General features: G+C 38.1%; 2 pseudogenes; one reads left to right on the forward strand and one right to left on the reverse strand.

Annotated features, from left to right (window-relative positions):
• The first annotated feature begins 1,927 nt into the window (after positions 1-1,927).
• LOC147003600 (vomeronasal type-1 receptor 4-like) lies at positions 1,928-8,377 on the forward strand (annotated as a pseudogene).
• A 240-nt stretch (positions 8,378-8,617) lies between these two features.
• LOC147003601 (methionyl-tRNA formyltransferase, mitochondrial pseudogene) lies at positions 8,618-9,786 on the reverse strand (annotated as a pseudogene).
• Positions 9,787-10,449: the final 663 nt, after the last annotated feature.

Genomic DNA, 10,449 nt, shown 5'->3' on the forward strand with positions numbered 1-10,449 from the left:
TTCAAGTTATCTTACATTATGTGTAGAATAATGATGCAGATATTATTATAATAGGTGAACTTATCCTGGATTCACAACATAGTAAACATTCGTATGAAAATATAAGAAGTATACAACCATGGGAAGATACAGGATGTGAATATGTTCTGGAGTAAAATGTATTTTTATATGAATTTTTTATGTGAATTTGTCAGTAATTTTATGAGTTATAGAGACAGTAACTGTATTGTATGAACCCTGATACAATAACTGGTTTGAATCCTCTCTCTTAAATTGCGAAGAGATGACTGAATTGAAGTTGAAGACTTAATATAACAGCAATGTTATCAAATGTATCTTGAGTTTAGTCATACTCTAAAGTTAATCATAACCTCATTATGGTTTCCAGTGCTGTTTTGTTGTTGCTAATGGAATGCAGGGCAATATACATGGAAAGTTAAGGCTCTACCCCACAGCTATGTTTATCTACACATGTAGTTCTTTATTTCAGTTTGGAAAATATTTATCTTTCCACATATTTCCAAGGTTTGTTTCTCTTCTATTTGGATGCATTGCCAATTTTATTATAATAGGTTCATTAATATAAGAAGTAAGGACAGCCTGAGCTATAAAGAGAAACCCTGTCTCGAAAAACCAAAAAAAAAAAAAAAAAAAAAAAAAAGAAGTAGCTTGTATAGAATTTTAAATAAGATATTTTAGTAACATAATTTGATCTAAAGCTATTTCAGCACACTTTATTTTTGATGTTGTGCTTTGTACAAAATAATGGTGTTACTAATTCAACTGTAACACTAGAGCTTTTACTCCTAAATGATAACTATGCTTTTTTTTTTCTTGTGAAGCCATAAATACCAGGCCTTGTCAGATGAAACTGGGATGGGACAACTTTTTCTCAGGCAAGATCATAGTAGAACACTATATTTTATTATTATCTCAAAAGTTGTATAAGTACTTGTCATCTGCCTATGAAATCAGATGTTATGTGAAAATGAAAACGCATGTGAAAGATTAATTCTTTATTTGTTTTTTCTTTATATTCATGAATGTTTTGCCTGCATATATATATATATATATATATATATATATATATATATATATATATGCAGTATGAGAATGCAGTCCGTGGAGAGGACAAAAGATCGTGCAGGACAGCCCTCTAACTTGAGTCACAGGCAGTGTGAGCCACCATATAGGTACTGAAAACTAAACCCAGGTCCCCTTTAACAGCAGCAAGTTTTCTTTACTACTGGGTGATGCCTCTTGTCTCCCATAATGAAAATTTTCCAAAGCCAAAAGCATGCAATAAAATACCAACAAAGTGAAAAAAAATGTCAAGTGAGGATTACAATTTGCACAGAAAGCTGGAGTATGGTCATGACTTTGTGAGTACAGACCGTGTTTGTACCACACTAATCATTTTCAAGAACTTCAACCCTCTACTTTTGACAGTAAGAGCTTTGGGATTTACAGAAACCTTATACCTTATGTTTCTAGATTCTAGCCTTGACATGGGAAATAAAGCTACTGTCCATGTAAGACAGTTAACACTGTCAAAGAAAGTATAAATCTTAGAGGACAACAGTTATTCATAAATTGTTATCACTGCTGTTCATTTATATACTCAATTAATAAAAATCACACCTGCTATTTCTTATAGCATCCAGGATATATGAGAACAGAGTACATAAGAATCAGAAGAAAACAACCATGAAGTCTAATCTGTTATCCATAGAAAGGGAGCAATCTAACATTAAATATGGACATGGATCTTTATCATGGCCCATTTCAGTGTACTGTGAAAATTAGGGAACACTCTATCTGAATTGCCTGCTTTTAAGAGTCTTTAGAACAAGAAAAGAAAGTACCTCTCATAATGTGACTTATGAGTTCACTGAAAATGGGTCTGATGTGGTCAGTGTGAGAACTTTCAAAGCAAAGGAATTGAGGGAAGCAAATTAACATATTGTCTGGAGAAGAAATTTACACATATGAGCCAATTTAAGTTAAATTCATTCCTGACTTTCTTGCTATGCCATTACTAGGATCATGCTAGTCTTTTTGGTGGGTATGTCAATGAATATAAGGGATTGAATGATGATAGAACATGATCAGGCATGATTGTGAGATCTGTGCACAATAGAGGAAGCTTTTGATGTCTCATTCACTGAGTGGCATAGAATTGTGTTCACTGTCAGGAGATGAATCAAATCAGGGGAACAGCAGCACTAGTATACATCTTTTTGTTCCCTGTAGATTCACACTATTATCAGGTAAGAGAATTTGAGTGGTACAGATTGATAAGCATACAATGAAAATATATAATTTTTAAAAATATATTACCATTAGACAATCAACTGTAAACAAAATAAAACGAAGGGAATATTTACCAGTGATGCTATTTTATTTCAGTAGATATGACCACACTGTGCTTTTGAGTGCAGAATACTATGGCTATGAAGATAAAGAGGCATTTCCAGATTGAGCTCAGTGACCTCACAGATCTGAGCACAGGAGTGGTACCATACTGTGGTGATGCTGGTTACTGTTTCCTTCTATTAATATTGCTTCTTACCTACATTCTTTTCTACATTGAATGCAGATGATAAACACTTCTCAAACACATTGTGCACATAGTTCTTAATCATTATTGGTTAAGGAGTCTCAAATGTTATAGCAGCTTTTAGAATGTCAATAATTGTGAGCAAATTTTGCTACCTACGTGTTGCCAGTTGGTTCCACTGGAATCATCCCTCTGGAAATGTAAATGTCCTGTCATTAAGAACAACTTGAGGTAGGTAAAACTTTAAAAAAACTTCTAAGTTATAGGCATAGTGACTTTATGCACTCAGTAAATGTTACCTTTGTGTTATACAAATGCTTATTTCTCTGTTCTCAGATCTTGTTTCAATTTGGACATGGCATTGAAATGCTTATGTGAAGAATATCCTGTCTCAATTCTTACCATATATTCTTTGCCTTGTCAATACATGTTGATCATCCAATGGCTGAGTAGAAGAGAGAATAGAACTGGACTTCTACTATCTAGGGCAAAGAGAGAGGGGGGCAGAGAGACAGACACAGAGACAGAGAGACAGAGACAGAGACAGGGAAAGAAAGAGAGGGAGGAAGAAGATTCAGTTTGAGCGGCAAAGAGTAAGTACTTTATAAGAGTTCAGTTGAAGCATTGAAGGACCCAAATGCAAGTATCTTGGGTAATTTGGCTGGGAGGTAACCAGATTAGTTTAGGGGGTTAATATAGATCAAATGACTGCCCAGGTATTATGGTAAAGCTTTAAAATAAATCTAAGTCTTTCTGTGTCGTTAGTGGGGAACTAGCTAGGATAAAGAAGTACAGTCACAGTATTAATTTCCAACCTACATTTATATGAAAATTAACATTTATACCAGGGATGTTGACTTTTTACTTGTCCTATGTTGGGTTCTGTGTATCCTAAATTATCTCACATTTCCTATAGCTATGTTCATCATATGGGGAACTTTAAAATATTCCCTAGAAGCCTGTTGTTGTATTCTTAGTGCTGGCACTTGGGAGGAAGATGCAGGGGGATCTCTCTGAGCTTGAGTAAATCTTGGTCTATATAGCAAATGCCAGGAAACATTGACAGACCATGTATAGAGCAAACAAACAAAACTCCAACAAGAATAATAACAAAAACTAAGCTTCCAATGATATTGGTTTTTCACATGTTATCTCTTTGAAAGTGTATATCTGAAATGATATCATATATCCTGTGTATCATGGTAAGATGGAGCATCAAACATATAGAGAATGGGTTTATGATACCGTTGTAACAATCTTTAAGTGGATTCACACATCAGTAAGCATAAGTGTTCACAAGTATTGGAGGGTGTATGTTGAGATTATGGTCTCATACTATGATTCCATAAGGTTCAAGTACATTTACCAGCTCCATTCATCCAGAAACATAGCTAAATTACCCACACTCTCTTTTTCCTTCCTTTCTTCTCATTTTTCTTCATGTATCTTTCCTTTCTTCTTTCCCTCCCTTCTTTGCTCCTTGCATCCTGTCTTTCTTTTGTTATTTCTTTCTTTTCTTATTTCCTTTCTTTCTTTTTTGTTCATGACATGCACTAATAAAACAAAAATAGTAACCCTCTCAAGAGATTTTTACAGGTAAAGCATAATGTGGAACACAGTAGTGTTGTGGCCCGACCAGCAGTCTGCAACGTGAACGGTTTAACTGAGGATGGCAGCTCGAGCTGAAAAGAGAGGAAGCTAGACAGGGAGGGAGAAGGAACGAGGCCAAGGCAAGATCATCCTGTTTAAAGCCCAATTTTACTAGTTTCGACATCCAGTTATAAAGGAAGGGGGAGGGAACCCGATTTCCCGCCAAACAATCTCGGGATCAAGTAACAGGTTGAACACGTGTGTGTGTGTGTGTGTGTGTGTGTGTGTGTGTGTGTGTGTCTCCAAGCAGCGGCATGGTCCAGCAGTAGGCGTGGCAGAACGAATGAGCAGGAAGCTCCACCCCTGAGCAGACAGGTTCCAGGCTGGGTGAGGGAGAGTCTACACAGTAGATAGAGTGAAAAAAATATTATAAAGTTCTCAACAGTTCCCTTTAACTTTAACCAAATCAGATCTGTTTCATTTTTGAATGTAGTAGACTCATTAGTAACATTCATGAGACTGGGCCACATTTTACTTGTATGTGGCTTTTATAAATGCACAACCCCAACAACTATTGTATATGTTGAAGTTTTTCTTAGTCTACATGATTTTTGGAATGTGTGAATTTGTGAGATTGCATCAAATCAGAAGCCTTTTCTCACTAAGTCCCATGACCTGAGTGAGTGTGTGTGTGTGTGTGTGTGTGTGACTTTTCAGTTCTTAATTTGTCACTTGTACTATCATTCTAATATATTATACAATTTAAGAATTTTATTATTGAGTTTAATAATTTTTAGTTATTGAAGATAAATATAAGTTCGTGGCAACTCAAAGGCCACTGTGCTCAACAAAACTTCACATCTAGTGCCTGTATTTAGCAGGCTTGATGACTGCCTAGAGCAAAAATTTTTTACAGAATATGCTAGAATGCATTTTACATCTAGATTTTAAAGGCAAAAAGCCTGAAAAAAACTACATCCTGATTGGAATTTGTTATAAGGAATCAAAGCAATCAAGCAGTAGTACAGAATCATGTTTTATGCAGTTAGCTTTGGCATTTTGACCTTCATTGTATACAACTGAGGTAAGTCCTTTTTTGTGAGTCTGTTCATGGAGGATTTAGAAATGAGAGGGTAAATTTCAGATTAAATCCAACAGGACCCAAGCAGAAAAAAGACAGAGGAAACATTGATCCTTCAGAAGACTAAAGATATATTCTAAGTGATGTTAGCTATTTCTCATTACTTATGACTTGATTTCAGATGAATTATCCATCTGAATAAAACACTATTGTTTTATTAAGGAAAACTGACCATGCTTCAGAGAGTATATAAGCAACACAATTTGAACAGCATTTTTTTTTCTTTCCTTCAGGTGAGGTTAAAATGCAATGTGGTGGATATGGGAAGTGTAAAAATGAATGTGATCAGGGTAAAGTATATGAAACTCCCAAATGAATGAAAATATTTTGTTGCAAAAAATGGAGAATTGCTTTATTTAAGTTTTGTGGTTTTTACTGAAGTTGATTTCTATATATATTCTGAATAGTCCTGTTTGTTAATATTGACTATCACTTTTCCTCCTTTCTCATAGGCCAGTATCACATTATCCTGAGTGTGGCACATTCTAGAAAACTTGACATATCTCCTTTTATTGATACATACATTCTCAGATATTGAGTAATCCTACAGTAACAAGCATGGAAAGTAATAACTCCTTTCAACGATTTTGGCATGAGGGTTTTGTTGTTGTTTTTAATGTGGTCTATGTTGGCCTTGTACTTGCAAGTATAAAGAATCCTCTACTTTATCCTCTTACTGACTCCATTGATTAAAGGTGTCCTCATTCACCACAGTCTAGAACCAGATGCCATTATTCATTTGACCAGAAAAATACAGTGGCTATATTGTAAAGGAAACTGTGCTGAATCACAAAATGGACTTCTGGAATCTGGCAATCAGAATTATTTTCTTATCACAAACTGCGACTGGAATTCTGGGAAATGTTTTCCTTATTTTCTACTATCTAGTCCTTTACTACAGAGAATGTACATTAAAGCCCACAGATTTGATTTTAATGAATCTACTGGCAGCCAATCTGGTGATACTTCTCTCTATAGGTGTGCACCAAACAATGGCAATATGGGGATTGAAGGAGTTCTTGAATCATTTAGAATGTGAGCTTCTATTGTTCATTCAAGGATTTAGTCGAAGTATGTCCATTTGCACCATCTGTCTCTTGAGTGTTTTCCAAACCCTGTCCCAAGAAATTTTGTTGGAAGTATTATAAATCCAAAGCAGCCAAGTACATTGGCAGTTGCACTTCCCTACTCTGGGTCTTGCACGTGTTGATTAATTTCATTTTCTTTCTGTACACATTTATCAAAAGAAATAACACAAATGTGACAAGGACACGAGATTTTGGGTACTGTTCACATACAGGGAGTGATGACATCAGTGACTTAATTTATGCAGCTTTGGTGGTATGCCCTGAAGTCTTTTTTTCTGTGCTTACTGTCTTTACAAGTGTCTCCATGATTGTCATTCTGTACAGACACAAGAAGAGGGTTCAACACATCCGTAGCACTCATGGTTCCAGTCGATATTCCCCAGAGTCCAGGGCCACTCAAAATATCCTCACAGTGGTGTCTACTTTTCTGGCCTTTTGTTCTCTCACCACCATCTTAAGAGGCTGTGTAGCTCTTTTTCATGGTCACAGTTGGTGGCTGATGAATATTAATCACCTCACTTCTCTGTGTTTCCCCACTTTTGCACCCTTTGTTCTTATGAGTCATTACTCCATTGTATCTAGACTCAGTTTGGTCTGGTTAAGAAAAAAAAAATCTCATAATTGTCTTATTGCCCAATTGTTTACTCACTCTTAACCCTAATAGGTCAATAAAGAACATTAAGAGAGTCATTCCTTGTCTTTCTAAGATTAATCATGTATGGTGAAAGGGTGTTTATTTGTATCACCTGCCTCTTGAGTGTCTTCCAGACAATGACCTTCAGTACAACGAAATCCCTTTGGAAGGGTCATAAAGACAAATCTGCCAAGACCATGAACTATTCCATTTCCCTTCTCTTGGTCTTGCACACATGGCTCAACTTCATTTCCTTTGTGTACACATTCATCAGGAATGGACAAATGTGACAAGAATATGAGGTTTTCGATAGTATTCCATTACAGGGACTGATGACATGAGTTGACTCATTCTCTACTCGATTTGTCTCATTGTACTCTTCAACTTACAGCTACTACAGTTTTTCCTTTGTGTGGATGATGTGCAAGGAAGCTAGTAAACCAACTATCCATAAAGCTTGCCTTCTTGTGGCTTTCATGCTATCAAGTATTCTTGACTGTCTGATTGCAGCACAGACATCTGGTGGGTAGTACATTTTAACTGCAAGGCAAACTAAAACCATGGCTGGTCATAAACTTGTAATTCATGTGACCCTTGTCCTAGGACAGCTGTTCTGGCCTACACCAGTATCAGAAAACTGCTTAAGTAATAATTCCCAGGGCCTTTGTTTGTACTTTTGCCAGAAGCAATGTTAATTGGTTGTTCATGATCTTGTAGAAACAATCCTCCACAAAGGCATTATCCCTAGCCACTGAGAGCAAAATGTTGATTTAGATCTTTCACCTTGTACCAAAACTGATAGAAAATGAATGATTTTTTAAGTCATCCTGGCACTGTTTATTAGTATTTCTTCTTTGCCCTGTTATTAAACATAGATTGTTTTCTCATACAATATAACCATAATACAGCTTCCTCTCCCTCTGCCTCTTCCAGTTTCTTCCTACCTCTTCACTCATCTTGATCAACTCCCTTTCTATCTCTCATTAGAAAAGAGCAACAGGCTTCTGTGAGAAACAAAAAAGCATAAAAACACAATATATGATAATAAACAAAAACTATCATATTGAAGTTAGTCATGACAAGCTAACAGAGAAACAAAAAGTCCTTGAAAGAAGGCAGCAGAATCAAGGAGTCATATTTCCACATATAGAAGTCCCATAGAAGTATGAAACTAAAGTTATAGTGCATATTCTGAGACTAGGTAAGCCCGGTGATTGCTGATTTAGTCTTATTGAGTTCATATGAGCTTTTTATAGTGGGAGATTGTCTCCTGATATCCTCTGTCTCCCCCATCTCCATCTTTTCTTCCTCCAGTCTCTTCGGCTAGAATCTGGATTCCTGACCCTTAAGTAGAGAAATTTAAAGGAGACATCTTTTTTTTTTTTTTTTTTAGGCTGAACATTATAAATACAAATTTTATTTAAACTTCTTGTGTGATTCAAGTAGAAAAGTTCACCCTTGACTGCTACACACAATGGAGAGTGAAAGACTTTTGCCTCCTGACAACCACTTCTCTTTTTCCCACACTGTCATCTTCTTGCTTGTAAATCAAGCTTTTAATAAATTACAAGTGTGTAATAGGTCCTTGTCCGTGGTCTTTCTAGCTACTTAATGCACTGTTGCATAGCAACAACTTTGTTTTCTGCTGCATCTTTGTTGGAAGTCTGAGAGTCTGAAATCTGCACTGGCTTGGGTGAGCGTGGGAATTTTTCTGGTACCACGCATCAAGCCATCCTTACAGTGAACCAGCAGCATTTGTGATGGTCTGTGGTACACCACGGACCCCGGATTTAAAGTGTGTCCTGTTAATTTCAGATCAGCAAGGATGGAGTTGTTAACTTCTACGAGATCCAGAAGTTTAACTGTGTTCTCCATCCAGAGCATCTGCAGTGGGACTATATCCCCAATGGCAAGGTGAAGTCTGAGTACTTGCTCTGAGGTTTGCTCCTCCCACTTGACACAGCTGGTGCCAGCAGAGACCTTGGGGGCATATGTCACTCCCTCAGCTGGCTGAGGCCTTCCATTGTTCAGACTTTCAGGCAACTTTTCCTGAGATAAGCTGAGATAAGCATGTTGGCGCCAAGTTTTGACAACACTGCTTCCAATTCCTTTGATGTGCTCTTGGGAGGCACAGGGATGGTTTCCTGCTGGAGAATTGGGCCTATATCAAATCTTTTGGGTCTAATTTGCATAATCGTTACACCAGTGACAGTGTCTCCATGAAGCACCCTGTGGATTATCAGAGCGGGACCACGCCACCTCGGGAGGCAACTGGGGTGCACATTCAGTATGCCGTCAAAAGCCGGCCAAAGGAAGCCACTACCCCAACGTCATATTCTCCAGATCCCACGTCGGGCCACTTGTTCACCGGGAGCTGAGACTGAATAGCATATTGCTTCACAGGTAGTCCTTTGGGGGATAGCGAAGGCACTGTGACAACCTCCAGTTTCTCAATTAGCTTTTCCTCTTTGCTGTCTCAAGATGGCGGCGTGCAGCGCCCACAGCGTTTCCCGGGCAAAGTGGTCAGTGCGGAGGAACAGCACCCGCCAAGGCGGCTTCTTGCGGACTCGGGAGCCTCGGCCATCCTTCCTGTGGAACCTGGCGGGTGCCTGACAGGAACAGCGTGGCCTCCTTCCCGTCAGCCACCGACCCCAGCAGCGCCGCGGAAGGAGCATCACCTCCAAGACATCTCATTTAAACCTGTATGTTCCATGACAAACTCTCTCTACCTCCCTCTCTCTCTGTCTCTCTCTCTCTCTCTCTGTGTGTGTGTGTGTGTGTGTGTGTGTGTGTGTGTGTGTGTGCGCATGTGTGCACGTTCCCACACTCTGGTTCAGTGGTTCTTTGGATTTGCTCTCACCTATATCAGCATGAAGCCTGTGTGATCATGGCTGAGAAAGGCACTGACCTATGAACATAGCAGAATATCATTAGGTATCATTTTTTCTTCTTATAGATCAGTAGTATTTGCATTTAGTCTAGGTCCCTGGGTTATACAGACTGTAGATTTTGTTCTACCAATCAATGTCAGGTATGACTTCCAAATCATGGTGTTAGACTTCAAATCAGACATTGCCTGCTTACTCCTACGAGGTTCATGTCCCCATTGCCCTAGCATCTTGCAGATAGATAGATCACAGGTTGTGCGCATGGTGTGATGTTCACTTTTCTCTTTTGGTACCCTGCAGAATAATTTTCAGTGTCACAGACACCAGTTTGACCTCATAATATTCAGTGATTTGTGTGATGGCTAGATCAATGGGGTCATTTGTACATTTGTGAAAAGTAATCTATTTTCTGACAATAGCCTTGAATGTTTGGGAATTTCCATGGGACATTTTTGGCCAACAACTCAATTGGGTAAAATCCAGTATGAGTACTGGATATTTTGTTTTGGGCATGAGATGGGTAGTTGCGGTTCCTCTTCCCTCATTAT

Source organism: Mus caroli, unplaced genomic scaffold (genome assembly GCF_978045245.1).
Source record: "Mus caroli unplaced genomic scaffold, Mus_caroli_1 scaffold_8, whole genome shotgun sequence".
NCBI classification, from domain to species: domain Eukaryota; kingdom Metazoa; phylum Chordata; class Mammalia; order Rodentia; family Muridae; genus Mus; species Mus caroli.